We start from the raw sequence: 13373 nt of genomic DNA on the forward strand, positions 1-13373 counted from the left end.
TTATAGTATTTTTTTTTTTTTTTGGTTTTTTGAGGTAGGGTCTCACTCTGGCTCAGGCTGACCTGGAATTCACTATGTAGTCTCAGGGTGGCCTCGAACTCTCGGCAATCCTCCTACCTCTGCCTCCCGAGTGCTGGGATTAAAGGCGTGCGCCACCACGCCCGGCCTGTTTTATAGTATTTTTGACTAATTATAAAAGGTCAAATGACAATTTTTTTTCAAGAACTTTCAGAGCCAGTGAAATGTGTTTTTCACATTGCTTCAAGCAATCAAAAAGACAATCATCATTAAGAAATGACAATATTTTAGAACAGATTATTTTTGCTCATCCTGGAACAACAGAATTTTATGCAGGCCTCACTAATATGAAGCTTGTAAACTCAGCCTCTAACAATTTAGAAGCATTGAAACTTCCATTAAGAAGCTTGTTACTTTGTAAACTAATAGTTAAAAAATTAATAAATGAACTATTTGAAATAAACCACTTTGTAAAGATTAAAGAAAAAACAATGTATAAACATTTAACCATTGTGGACCAGAGAAATATCAGAACAGCTGCTTCTCACAGGGTTTAGCCTATTGTGGCTGAGTGCGAGTTTGCCTCTCATAAAGCTAAGAGCTACATAAGTACCCTAAAATACTTTGCACGAAGGGAAAAAAGTCTATCTATCCTGCTCCCATCCCCAAGCCTTTTTCCAGCAGTAGTCTAAATGTCCATGCTGATGTGAAACATTAACTTACAACCCTGAGTTTGCCACTGTAATCATCATAGTTCACACTGCAAAGGAACCCTTCTCTTAAGGAAGGTCATATAGGTTACAATGCAAAATGAGTGAGGGCGACATAGTTCTTGAGAGGCTCCATTCATAAAGTAGGACTAAGTATGAATGCAGTATTATTCTTTCTGTGGACATTCTGAAAAGTTTGACCTCTGTGGAATGGGTGCAAATTTGCATAATGCTTCATTTCCTTAGAGCAACTCCAGGGTTAGGAACCATTACATGAGATCAGACAACATCACTGGGACGATTAATGGACCAAGGTATCATTACTTACAAATAGAAGACAGTCATGCCAAGGTCACCACAAGATTTACCATGGAAAAGATGTTTGCTCATTGCAATAGGTGACTTGTCTCTCAGGCTGACTTGGCTTGGTAAAAGGAAACCAATAGTGTATCACTAAATAATATGCTTTCCAGTGAGGCTCCTTCATACTTACTACCATAATGAGACAAGGCATGGAACAGATGACATTTACAAAGACCTGCTGGCTTACATCCTTTGGCAAGAACCATGGTCTGAAAACACTTGTCTGCTAATGAAAACCAATGTTTCCCTCATGTTACATAGAAAGGAAATAAGAGCAGGAGGAAGAATATACACTTTTGCTTCATAGTTCTGGCTCAAGTTCTTTAAGTAAATACTATATTGATAAATTGATTGACTAGATGGTTTAATGCAACATTAAAATAGACACAGGGGCCTAGGTGAAAGTGAGATGGGGGATTTAACCTAACCAACATTAATGAAATATCAATCAGCATTTAATACTTTAACAAGGAAAAACCTCACAAGGATGTAAGTGGCTTTCCACAGAGACATTGTTTCCTGATCATTGATTTCTCCTGCTGTGCACCCATGCCCTGGCTCATACTCATAATGAAAGTTAATGGTGTCAGCTCCCAAGTAAAGTCATGGGCGATGAAGTTTAAGATTTGGTAAGGAAAGACAAAAAAAAAAAAAAACAAGTAAGCAGAAACACACAAAAGATATTGTGTACAACAGAGATTATGTTGACTTTCTGATAGAGGCTACAATGGACAACACATCAATCCAATTTATTTCCATCAATACACAATGAGTTGGTATGACTTCAGACTTCTCTAGTCAATTGCCCAAATCCTGGCTTACAAGAGAAGACTGTGGTTTTTAAGAGGCTTGAATAGAAAACTCTGCAAAACTGAAGATTGTCACCCAACAGTCACAGGCATTCAATTCCTAGAGAAAGACTCCATCTTCTGACAGAACTCTAATGTAATATATTATAATTTTGAGTTAACCATAAGACTTAGGACTATTATTGCCCAGACAAGAAACAAGGTAAATTTTTATGAATAAATCTTGAGGTGGTCATGATAGTGCATGACTATAATCCAAACTTTAACTTGAGAAGCTGAGACAAGAAGGTCATGAGTTCAAAATAAGCCTGGACTACATAGTAAGGTCCTGTCTTAAAAAAAAAAAAACTAAATAAAATACAATCTTACTGTGATGATTTTGAGGATCTTCATCAAAAATTGGGAATAATGAATCTACCTTGATAACTGGGTTTGGTAGACTTTATGACTCAAAGTGTTTTTAGGTTTAGAATCAAGAAAAAAAAATTATACCATCTCACTCTGGAAAAAGGTAAGCCAGAACTCAAAGCTAACCACTAACCATTGATATAGGCTGCTGTTAGGTTTCAAAACTCATTTGCTATCTATCATCTGCAATTTCAAAGTAAACTCTCTTTATTGTGCCCTTTCATTTTTAATAGACCATCAATTGTAACATGAATAATATGAGACAGAAATTGCTCTAGTAGAATTATAACCTCTGCAAAACAAGATTATTGGGAACAAATTGTTAACACCTTGAGGGCAGGATTTATACCGCAGACAGAACCTGCAAAACAGAGAGTAGTAAGTCCATGGTTCTGTATACATGAGTACATGAGTGGGTACATGCAATATTGTGTAAGTGTGGAGGGTTAATTCTCATCTGGGCTCCAAAATGGTTATTTAACTAAATCCATTTATATGTATCTAAGCTAAATTTCATTCTTGTTATCTGGAAAAGAAAACCAACAAAAACAAACCAATAATAATAATAAGAAGAAAACTCAAAGACATAATTATGTTGACAGCTAAAACATATGAACACTTCAAGGTCAACTGGTAAATGGTTTGCATGGCCAAATATAAAAGTGAGAGAAATGGAAGAGTGGTTCCTGTAAGAGAGCATGCATAGGAAATATGCAGTTTATTCTCCATTCTAGCATTTGTAATAGTTCATCAAAGGAAACTTTTCTTTCAATTTTATTTCTCTATCACTACTTAATATGTTGCTTCACCTCTGGGCTTCTTCATAGTGCCTTCCTCATATTTTTACATAGACATTTTCATGTTTGCCCAGCTGAACATAGCCTTGCCAGTGCATTGGCCATGACAGCACAAGGACTATGCAGTTATCCTGCCAGACTCTAAAATCCTTGGCTTAAATTTTTTCTGGAGACATTGACAAAGACAAAGTATTCACTTATGTTCTTGTTACATATTTCTATTAAAGCTCATGCATGCTTCAGAGTGTTCTGACACTGTCCCTGAAAATTAAATCTTTGAAGTATAAATTTTTTGTGTAGTTTTTGAAATTGTTCCATATATTCCAGCATTTACCGTCTGGGGTTCACTAACCACATGCATTTAAATATTTTCATGGGTAAGATGTACAATAATTAAAATTATATCCAGTAGGAGATGTCAGAATTTCAAATCGATGTCTAAGTCTATGTAGATGCTTTTAGCACCGTCTCTGAGAATAGTCAGATACAAGAATATTCTACATAAGTGCTTCAAAGTAATAACTATAGACAAGAAAATAAAACACTTCAAAAGAAACAGTTTGGTTAATATACTTCTAGCTTTCTAGTGTAGCTGGGAGTGGTGGCACACACCTTGAATCTCAGCACTTGGGAGACAGAGGTAATAGGATCGCTATGAGTTCGAGGCCACCCTGAGAATACATAGTGAATTCCAGCTCAGCCTGGGCTAGAGTGAAACCCTACCTTGAAAAAAAAAAAAGAAAAAAAGAAAGAAAAGAAAAAGAAAACCTATTCTCTACCACCGCCTTAATGTGAACACTAATTAAAGCAAAAATTAGACATCTTCTCTAGCTCACCATTTATGGTCCTGCTACTGTAGTCAATCTTCCAGTTTGATTATAAATCTATAGTTCACTTTTAAATAGAGTTAGGATTCAATGAATTTCCACAGTGATCTGAATGGCAGCCACACAACAAACAGAATAAAAAGCTAGAGAAAAGGGGGCTTATTGATTTTTAATTCCCTTGCTCTCACTTTTCATTCTATTATTCTGAGGAAAAATGTAAAAATGTTGCTGTAAACTAGCACTGTTAATATATTCCTCTTCTCTGAACCATCTATTCCTGTCTGTTATTATAGGTTACTCATTTCTTTTTCTGAAAGATGTCCCATCACTTTATAAAATCTAAGTCCTAAGATACCCTTCATGTTAATGGTGTAGTGTTATCTGGGCCAAAGCAGTGCTTTAAGTAGAAAAGAATGGGATGTATGTACAGGCAGCTAAATAAAAACCACATTCCATCAGGAAGAATGAATTTAGAAGACCATATAGAACTACTCAAATTTAATTCATAGTCCTATGACCCAAACCTACGCACCCTAGCCTCTCATCTCAGCTTTCTCTCTGCATTATGTCCTTGAAATGTCAGTACATTCTCCATATCTTCTCTTGAAATTTCATTTTCTTTCCCACCCTTAACTTTGTTCTGAAGATATGCATTCTGTCTGTCTTCTACAAAATGTTCCCAATCTGAAGTCAAAATTCACAAACAAAGAATGGCAGATTTCTTTGACACAAAACACTAAACTATGATTCTCTGGCCATTTTCTGTGCCAGAGCTCCAGCCTCAAAATTTTAATGGAATATTACTATCTTAAATGTTCTATAAGCAATGTTATAAGCTGAATGTTTCTATCCACTCAAAATTCACATCCCAAAACCCAATATCTAATTCAGTGGTATTAAAAGTTGTAGCCTTTTGGGACATGTATCACTTGATCTATATTGAGGGCCCCTCCCTTACATATAGAATTAGTGCCTTTATAAGAAAGCACTGAGAGAGATTGTTTGCCCATTCTGTCGAGTGACAACATACTTTGTTGACACCATCTATGAGAAAAGGGTATTAACTAGATTTTGAGTTTACTGCTGGTTTGATATTGGACTCCCTATTCCAATATTTGGATTTAAAAAAAAAATTTACTGTTTATAAATTCTCAGTCAAGGTTGTTTTTATTTTCAACAAATAGACAAAGATAAGGAATAAGTTCATTCCAACTCATACAAAACAAATTCTATCTTCTCAGCTCAGTCATTTCTCCTTTAATATTCTCTGTCTCAGGGTATAGCCATGCCATTCTCCCATCTGTAATATTATAATATTAAAATATGTATGCTGGTCCAAATTTCTTTTTTTGTTTTTTTTTATTTTATTTTTATTTCTTTATTTCAGAGAGAGATATACAGATATAGGCAGGTAGACAGAGAGAATGGGCATGCCAGGGCTTCCAGCCACTGCAAACGAACTCCAGATGCATGTGCCCCCTTGTGCATCTGGCTAACGTGGGTCCTGGGGAATCAAGCCTCGAACCGGGGTCCTTAGGCTTCACAGGCAAGCATTTAACCACTAAGCCATCTCTCCAGCCCCCAAATTTCTTAAAGTTTCTTTTGGATCAATCTTTATTTCCACTCTCATTAATCTTTATTTCTCTTGCAGGCAGATTTGAGATACTGTATGATATAACATTAGATACAAGAAGTGGGACTAGGGAAGCTGGCTCAGCAGTTAAAGGCCCTTGCATATAAAACCTTCTAACCAGGTTCAATTTCCGTGCCACCTATGTATTCCAGGTGGAGAAAAGTGGTCTAAACATCTGGTGGTTATTTGCTTCTGCAAGAAGCCCTGGTGTGCCCCTCTGCCCCCACATACGCATACCTTACTTGCAAATAAATAAAAATGTAAAGAAAGATACAATACTTTTTGGAATATCTTTTACTGAGTCTTACATAGCTCACAGTCTTCTGCTTAGAATGTTATCTTTTGGTGAGTCTTACTTCAGTCGTCTTCTGTTTAGAGTGTGAGAAATCTCACTTTTCATTCTCTGTTGGAGGAGTCAGTCAGTATTCTGAGACAAAGAGTCTCATCTCATGAAGCACAAAATATTGAAGTCCTTATAGTTTTTGCTTTTGTATAATCATCAAAAGATATGAAATACATAGCATATTGCCAAAAATCATGTTGTATCAATTAATTTATCTTCAATTTACTATTTCTCAAATTACTTTGGGGTATATCCAATTTTTCCAATAACATGTCAAACCCTATAAGGAAGGAGATAATATCAAATTGCTTTTGGGTAGTTCATTTTCTTTTTTTTTAATCAAAATAGCTTTATTAAGATTTGGCCAACAAATATAATTAATAAAAAAAAAAAAAAGATCTGGCCAAACTTCAACCATTACAATTACCATAGGTGCCTTGTTGAAACAAGTTTCCAATATTTATCAGTTACCTTACACATATACAAAAATATCATAAATTTTAAATACTTTTATTTTACTGTTTTAAACTTTTCCTCTTGCATCAATTGCTAACTAATTTCTCCCATAACAAACACATGTGAGTAGTCCTAGGCAAAGTGGAAAGTTAGTAATACATAGTAGATGCTCAAATATTTGTGTGAAGTGACAGTCTAAAACCATGAAAAAGAATCTGTCCTTTATTTTATGATTTTTTTTCTTCCATTTGTCCCATATGATATGTTGCATAAATACTATTTAGAAGAATCCTAGAAATTATAGTATATTTCACGTGGAAATTATCTTAAATACCAGTTATACCAGGCCCTTTAACTTACTGACTTCAGTGTGACAACTTAATTGCTTTAAAGTCACATAGTAAAATAGCAGATTGTTTCAAACTCATATGACTATCTGTAGATATTTGCTAATGCCAAATAAAACATTAAGGAGGGCAAAGTTTAAATTTATTCTTGGTATTCATACTTTCATTTCCATCACTTTTTATTTCCTTCTTCCAGTTTGCTACAAACATACATTAATCCTGCTGTACTCTTCAATGATTGCAATTGAACTTACCCCTTATCAAAAGTAAAACACATGTTTTTAAAAAATATTTTATTTATTTGTTTATTTATTTATTTGACAGAAAAAGAGGGAGGGAGAGAGAGAGAGAATGGGCATGCCAGGGCCTCCAGCCACAACAAATGAACTCCAGATGCATGAACCCCCTGTGCATCTAGCTTACATGGGTCCTAGGGGATTGAATCTGGGTACTTTGGCTTTGTAGGCAAACACCTTAATGGCTAAGTCATCTCTCCAGTCCCATGCTATATGTTTTTAAATGAAATGAAAGTTGTATTGAGAAAGAAAACCATGTAATTTAGAATCAGGTCATTCAGGGTTTGAGCAATCATTCTGATAAAAATTACTCTATGAGCCAACATTTTGTCTTATGATTATTTGTTTCATGGAAATAAAAATTTCACAAGAATATCTATACTTTTGTGTTAATTGCAGCATTGTTGATGATAGCCAAGCTAAGGAAGCAACTTAAATGCTCTGCAAACAGGAAACTGGGAAATATGGTATATATTTACAATAGAATATTATTTAGCCATAAATGTTGTTTGCCACAACATAAATGAACCTGGAGGATATAAGTGAAGAAAGACAGAGGACAAATATTACATGATTTCACTGATATATGGTATCTTTAAAAATGGTCTATAGTGATAAAGAGAAGCATAGAATAAGAGATATAACAGAGATTTTAAAAAGGGTTAATTAGGGTTGGTAATGGGAGAGAAAAAATGGGGATATATAGTTCAAAAGATACAAAGCAGCAGGTGTGGGTAATGAACAAGGTTTGGAGATTCAACATAGAACATGAGGACTATTGTGACCAAAAGTGTATTATATTATGGAGTAAGTAGATTTTAGCTATTTTTGTCAGACACAAAAATGTAACTATAATACGTAAGACAGTAGACCTATAATTCGCTGTAATATAGGAATAATTTAAATGTCTATATGTATCCCATAACATCCTGCAAATCTCAATGTACACAATAAAGTTTATTTTAAGATATCATCCTTTGACAATTATCCTACTCTCTGAGCTTCAAATGACTCATCTGTGACATGATAGCAATGGCCCCCTGGTATAATTCCAAGGGTATAGTGAGATTAGGTATTAGGTTAAATCATATGCTACTTATGTAGGTAAGCAATATTCAAAAACAGAAACTTCCTGTCATCATCTAATGTAGAAAATGCAATGCTTACAATTTAGTTCAGTAAAAGAATGGCTATTATGATTTTAAAATAATAAAGATTAAAGAACAGTATTTGACCTATGAAGCACACCCATGAGATATGCATAATTCTTTTTAAGGTTCCTTGGCACTCTAAAGCATCAGCAATGCTTACCACTCCCCATATAAAAGTCATTTCTGACATTTTATATCCATATTGAAATTATATGGAATTTTAAATGGCAACTTTGGTTGGAATTATGAAATGCCTATATTTAAGTATTTTTGTTTCAGATCTCAAACCTAACTTATCAAGTGCTACAGTTACCCATAGGCAATTTTCAAATTGGTAATGAAATTTATTAATGCCTCTTTAAATTTTTGAGTCATAACAATAGAGGGTAAGGTCAGTCACAAAAAGAACTTACATGCAGCAGCCTTTGGAGTTAACCCTCAACAGGTATAAAGGTCTCCATAGTGATGAGATTTTGTTGTTGTTACTTAAAAAATGTATTTTCCTATGGATAATTCATAGGCCATCATGCCAACTTTTCTCTAGTTTCTTGTATAACTTCATTATCAGCCACCTTCTTTATAAGTTATTGTACTTTTGCTTTACATTTTATTGTCAGTGACTATATGAACTATGATCCTGAATTTAATGTCATCAAATACACTGATTAAATAAACATGTTCATGCATGTACTAAAGTGAAACCTTATTAACTTGGAAGAAAGCTAAAAATGTTTATCAAGCATTTCTGTAAAATCAATTGGAACTTTGGGAGTGTTACACAGTATTTGGTGTTGTAATGCATATTTAATAAGAAATCCGCATTATGGAAAAGTTGTTTATAGAAAAAGCATGTACCATGAAGCCGGAACAAAATCCTAAATCCACATAAGCTGAAACCATGGGATAAGTGATGATTTTTAGCTGGTTCCTCTCTCTGTATAAAGAGCAAACAAATCCTCATCTTGCTGTTATATGATACAAAAACATTAAATCAGTACAGAATTCTTCAAAATAGAACTGAAAAAAAAATAATCTTCTTTACCAGTGCTGAGTATAAGATAAATATAAACCTAGTCAATCCATAGTCAGCTGATAAGGCTATCCTGAATGTGAATATACTTCATGATTAGATTTGCTTTATTAAAGATAATTCAGTCAGTTTCTGGGTAATGTGCATATAGGGCATAGTTCTGAATTGGCCATTGTCAAGAAGAACGCATGGTGAGTTAGAGATCCAGGGTAAATTACCTGACAGGCTATTCTATTACCTTACTTTGAAATTGCTTTACACTGTGAAATGTAGTTTTAAAGCATTCTCAGGTGCCAGATAAGCAATTAGGCATCTTCATAGCCTTATCAAAACTCCATCCCAATGGCTCACTCTTGGTGCAAATTAAAAATGACTGAAGGATAATTATTCAAACGCTGAATGCCTAAACCACACCCAAAGGAAATATATCAAAATATTTAGGGTTATATCTGGACATTATATGATGTGTGTGTGTGTGTGAGAGAGAGAGACAGAGAGACAGAGAGAGAGAGAATCAGTGTGCCAGAGTCTCCTGCCACTGGAAAAGAACTCCAGATGTATGCACCACTTAGCACTACATAGTTCATCTGGCTTTATGTGGGCACTAGGGAATTGAACCCAGGCTTGCAGGCTCTGTATGGAAGTGCCTTTAACAGCTGAGTCACATCTCCATCCCAGAGACATTATATTTTTAAAGCTCTCTGAGGTAATTATAATGTGAATCAAAGTGAAGTGCAACACATCTAGCCCATTGATCAGTAGGCTGTGTATGTATTTTGTAAACTTGTTTTGAAACAAATCATTGAGCTTGTTTTAATAAAGAATGCTCAGAAAATTATCTAGGATCCCAATTTGAGTAACTTTGAATGTCCGTCATCATTAGTGTACATGATGTTGCTGGCTCTTAATACTTCCTTAAACATAAACAGTATTTTCCAGCACTTAAACATGGATATTAATCAGAGGGCAGGAATAGACACATTTGTGAAAAGATAGATATTTAGAGACCACAAGCAGAAACTTATAACTAGAATTCCTGGAATGGACATTCAAAAGTATCCCATTCTCTTCATTTCTATCAAAGTTGTTGAATTAGAATACCTATGGAATGAATATCTTCAAATATGCTACTAACGTAAGTAGTAAATGCTGGTTGTCATTGGGAGAGCACCATTTTGAAATGACTGAATTTTATTTGCCCCAACTTGATCTTCTATTCATTGAAAACCTTATAATATATGTCATTATTAACAAATAAGAATGAAGCCACATCATCAACTGCATAAACCTACCATTGGAATATATGTAAAAGCAAGTCAGAAGGAAATGCAGAAATGCAGAAATGCATTTTTTTGTATCTTTTTTTTTTTTTCAAGGTAGGGTTTCACTCTGGTCCAGGCTGACCTGGAATTCACTATGTAGTCTCAGGGTGGCCTTGAACTCATGGTGATCCTTCTACCTCTGCCTCCCAAGTGAAGTGAAAGGCATGTGCCACCATGCCCAGAATGAAATGCATTTTCTTTATGCTTTATAATTATCAGAAAATAAATATAAGGACACAACAGACATTATGTAAAGAAGTGGCATGTTTAAACTCTCAAACTAAAAATAATTCTTCCCTTCTCATATATTAAAATGTGATTTATAACCATAAAATGATCATGAAAAGTGATTGCCATAGAGATTCTTCAAGCATCAGATAAACTTTTGGACAACATATACTTTAATATTGTTGCCAACCTGGAAGATCCAGCACAATCTCAAGGAAACATACTCAGACCGTAATCCTAGCAACTGAAATAGCAACATTATTTTCTATATGCAGTTTTGCAATTTTTATTCCAGGCAATTTCAATGCTACTTGAGCCCCTAGGCAACAGTATACTAAAAGGAAAAATTATACAAATTTGCTTTCAGTAGAAATTATCTCTGCTCAAACAAAGTTGGAATATGCCACTTTCCAATAACCTTTGTGTCTGTTCCAAAGTCTCATTAAGCCTGTGACAATTTAAAATAATTACAGTAAAGCTAGGAGTCATAAATGGATTGCCCATGATGCATAAGTAATCTAGGATTGTTATGGATATTTTTTTCTTGGGTCAGTAGTTCATAGGCTACAATATGGTCTAAGAATTCAGTGAAACTACTACAATAAGTAATGTTGATCTTCTAAAAGGCTATCTGGAGTAATCACTGATTAAAGCAAAATCTACTCAGGTCACATTCAAGTACCAGGGACTCCAAGGTTCATTCTATGCAATCAAGAGACAGGCTAATAATAAGATGGAAATAAAGGCTTTATTTCTCATATTTAGATTTCTTCCATCTAAATACTGGAGCTGAGCTCCTAAGTCATATAAAGGCACTAGATGGAGAAATTATTATGACTTCCTCTGCTACTGACTTCACAAAATTCTCTAAATAGAAACCAACAGACTCAGTCATCATGAGGTTTCAGTACTAATGATTAAATGGACAATTTTTTTTGAACTGTCTTTTCCCAAAATGTTGCAGAACGATTACAGCAAACAGGACCGCGACCGTCAAGGAACAACTTACTTTGGGCTCCTTTTTGACCACAGCAGCTATGTGGAAGCAGCTATAGCTTCGATAGGAGCCATTAAATGGACATTTTTATATTCCACTTAAAAGAAAAATATATTATCCGTATTTTCAGTTCATACCTATTCCCTTAGATTAATTTCAGATCTGTTTCAAGTGAAAGTATTTAAAAAAAATTGATCTAAATTTATAATCAAGTCCTTTTTAATTCTCACTTGTCATAATTGTTATTAATCATTTATTAAATGCTTACATTGTTCTCTAGGGAATTAATGTTGAAAGACATGGCCCTGCAAGTGATCTCTGGTTGCTGATCGAAATGTGGATGGTATATTGATCTCATTGTTCAGGTGATTCATAAGCTTCTAGGTATGGCAGTTACAAGCACTAGAGAAATTCATGAAAGATCAATGAATAACTTTGTATATAGTGATAACTTAACTGAAAGAAGCATTTGACTTCTTTGGAGTGTACTAGTTGAGAGTGGCTAGTACAACTAGTACACATTATATTGATTTCAGGTCTACATACTTTTAGGATAAATCCTATAATATATGTAACCTATGACATTACAGAACAAATTCATTTATCCTATTTAGTTATGTTTTATTAGTTATATGCTTATTTTCCCCAAGGCTAAATATCATCTTAGTTATATCTAAAGAATATAATACCTCAAGTCCCTAATCCTGAGATTTTAAAGCTTCTCTTAAAATAATATTAATTGTTGTTTCAATACATAGGACTTATATAAGAATACCATACTAAAATCAGGAATATCATTTTATATCAAATGTAAATATCATTAAATTAGGTTATTTAAAGCATGAAAATATAGTAATGAAACATGTATATATGAAAACAGAAAACAAAAATATGTTTACAGAAACATTGAGACCTTGTTTTATACTTCAAAAGGTTAGTTCATCTGAAGCTTATAATTGAACAAGCATTAGACCAAGCAAATCCAGCCTCATGGCTTACTGTGGAATGACCATTATCCAGGAATCATTTTATCTCGGGACTTTTACTATAGTCTCTAATGCCTTCTTCTGTGTCTTTTCTACCAGTATCTTCCCATTTATCCTTGCTAGCATCATTAAAAAAAAAAAGCAGGGCTAGAGGGATGATTTACCAGTTAAGGAGTTTGCCTGCAAAACCAAGGGACCCAGGTTTGATTCCACAGGACCCACGTTAGCCAGATGCACAAAGGGGCACATGCATCTGGAGTTCATTTGCAGTGGCTGGAGGCTCTAGCATGCCAATTCTCTCTCTTTCTCTCTCATAAATAAGTAAATAAAAATAAATCAGCTAGATTGCATTTCTCTTATAATTATTCTTCATACGAGATGACTAGAAATTCACTTTTGAGACATCTTCATGCCTAGAAAAGCAATTCCATTTGGATATTTCCTTTCCTCCAATAGACTATTATAAAATATTATTAATAATCTTGAGTATTCTCCTTAAATATGTTATATATTTTTTTGACCAGGCCATATGACCTTCCAATTTTTCTAACCTAGATGAGGATATATGTTGTAACATGTAGAATGCTTGCCTAGTATACAAGAGGCACTGGGTTCAATCCCTATGTTGCAGTCAAGTTTAAAGTTTACATTT

At 34.3% G+C, this 13373-nt stretch overlaps 2 non-coding genes across 2 annotated transcripts; both read right to left on the reverse strand.

Annotated features, from left to right (window-relative positions):
- Nucleotides 1–223: 223 nt before the first annotated feature.
- Nucleotides 224–294, reverse strand: LOC123456942. Its single transcript, XR_006634801.1, has one exon. It is a non-coding gene; the product is annotated as a small nucleolar RNA SNORD102 (small nucleolar RNA).
- An 11382-nt stretch (nucleotides 295–11676) lies between these two features.
- LOC123456944 lies at nucleotides 11677–11810 on the reverse strand. Its single transcript, XR_006634803.1, has one exon. It is a non-coding gene; the product is annotated as a small nucleolar RNA SNORA16B/SNORA16A family (small nucleolar RNA).
- Between the last annotated feature and the right edge of the window lie 1563 nt (nucleotides 11811–13373).

Source organism: Jaculus jaculus, chromosome X (genome assembly GCF_020740685.1).
Source record: "Jaculus jaculus isolate mJacJac1 chromosome X, mJacJac1.mat.Y.cur, whole genome shotgun sequence".
Classification (NCBI taxonomy): Eukaryota; Metazoa; Chordata; class Mammalia; order Rodentia; family Dipodidae; genus Jaculus; species Jaculus jaculus.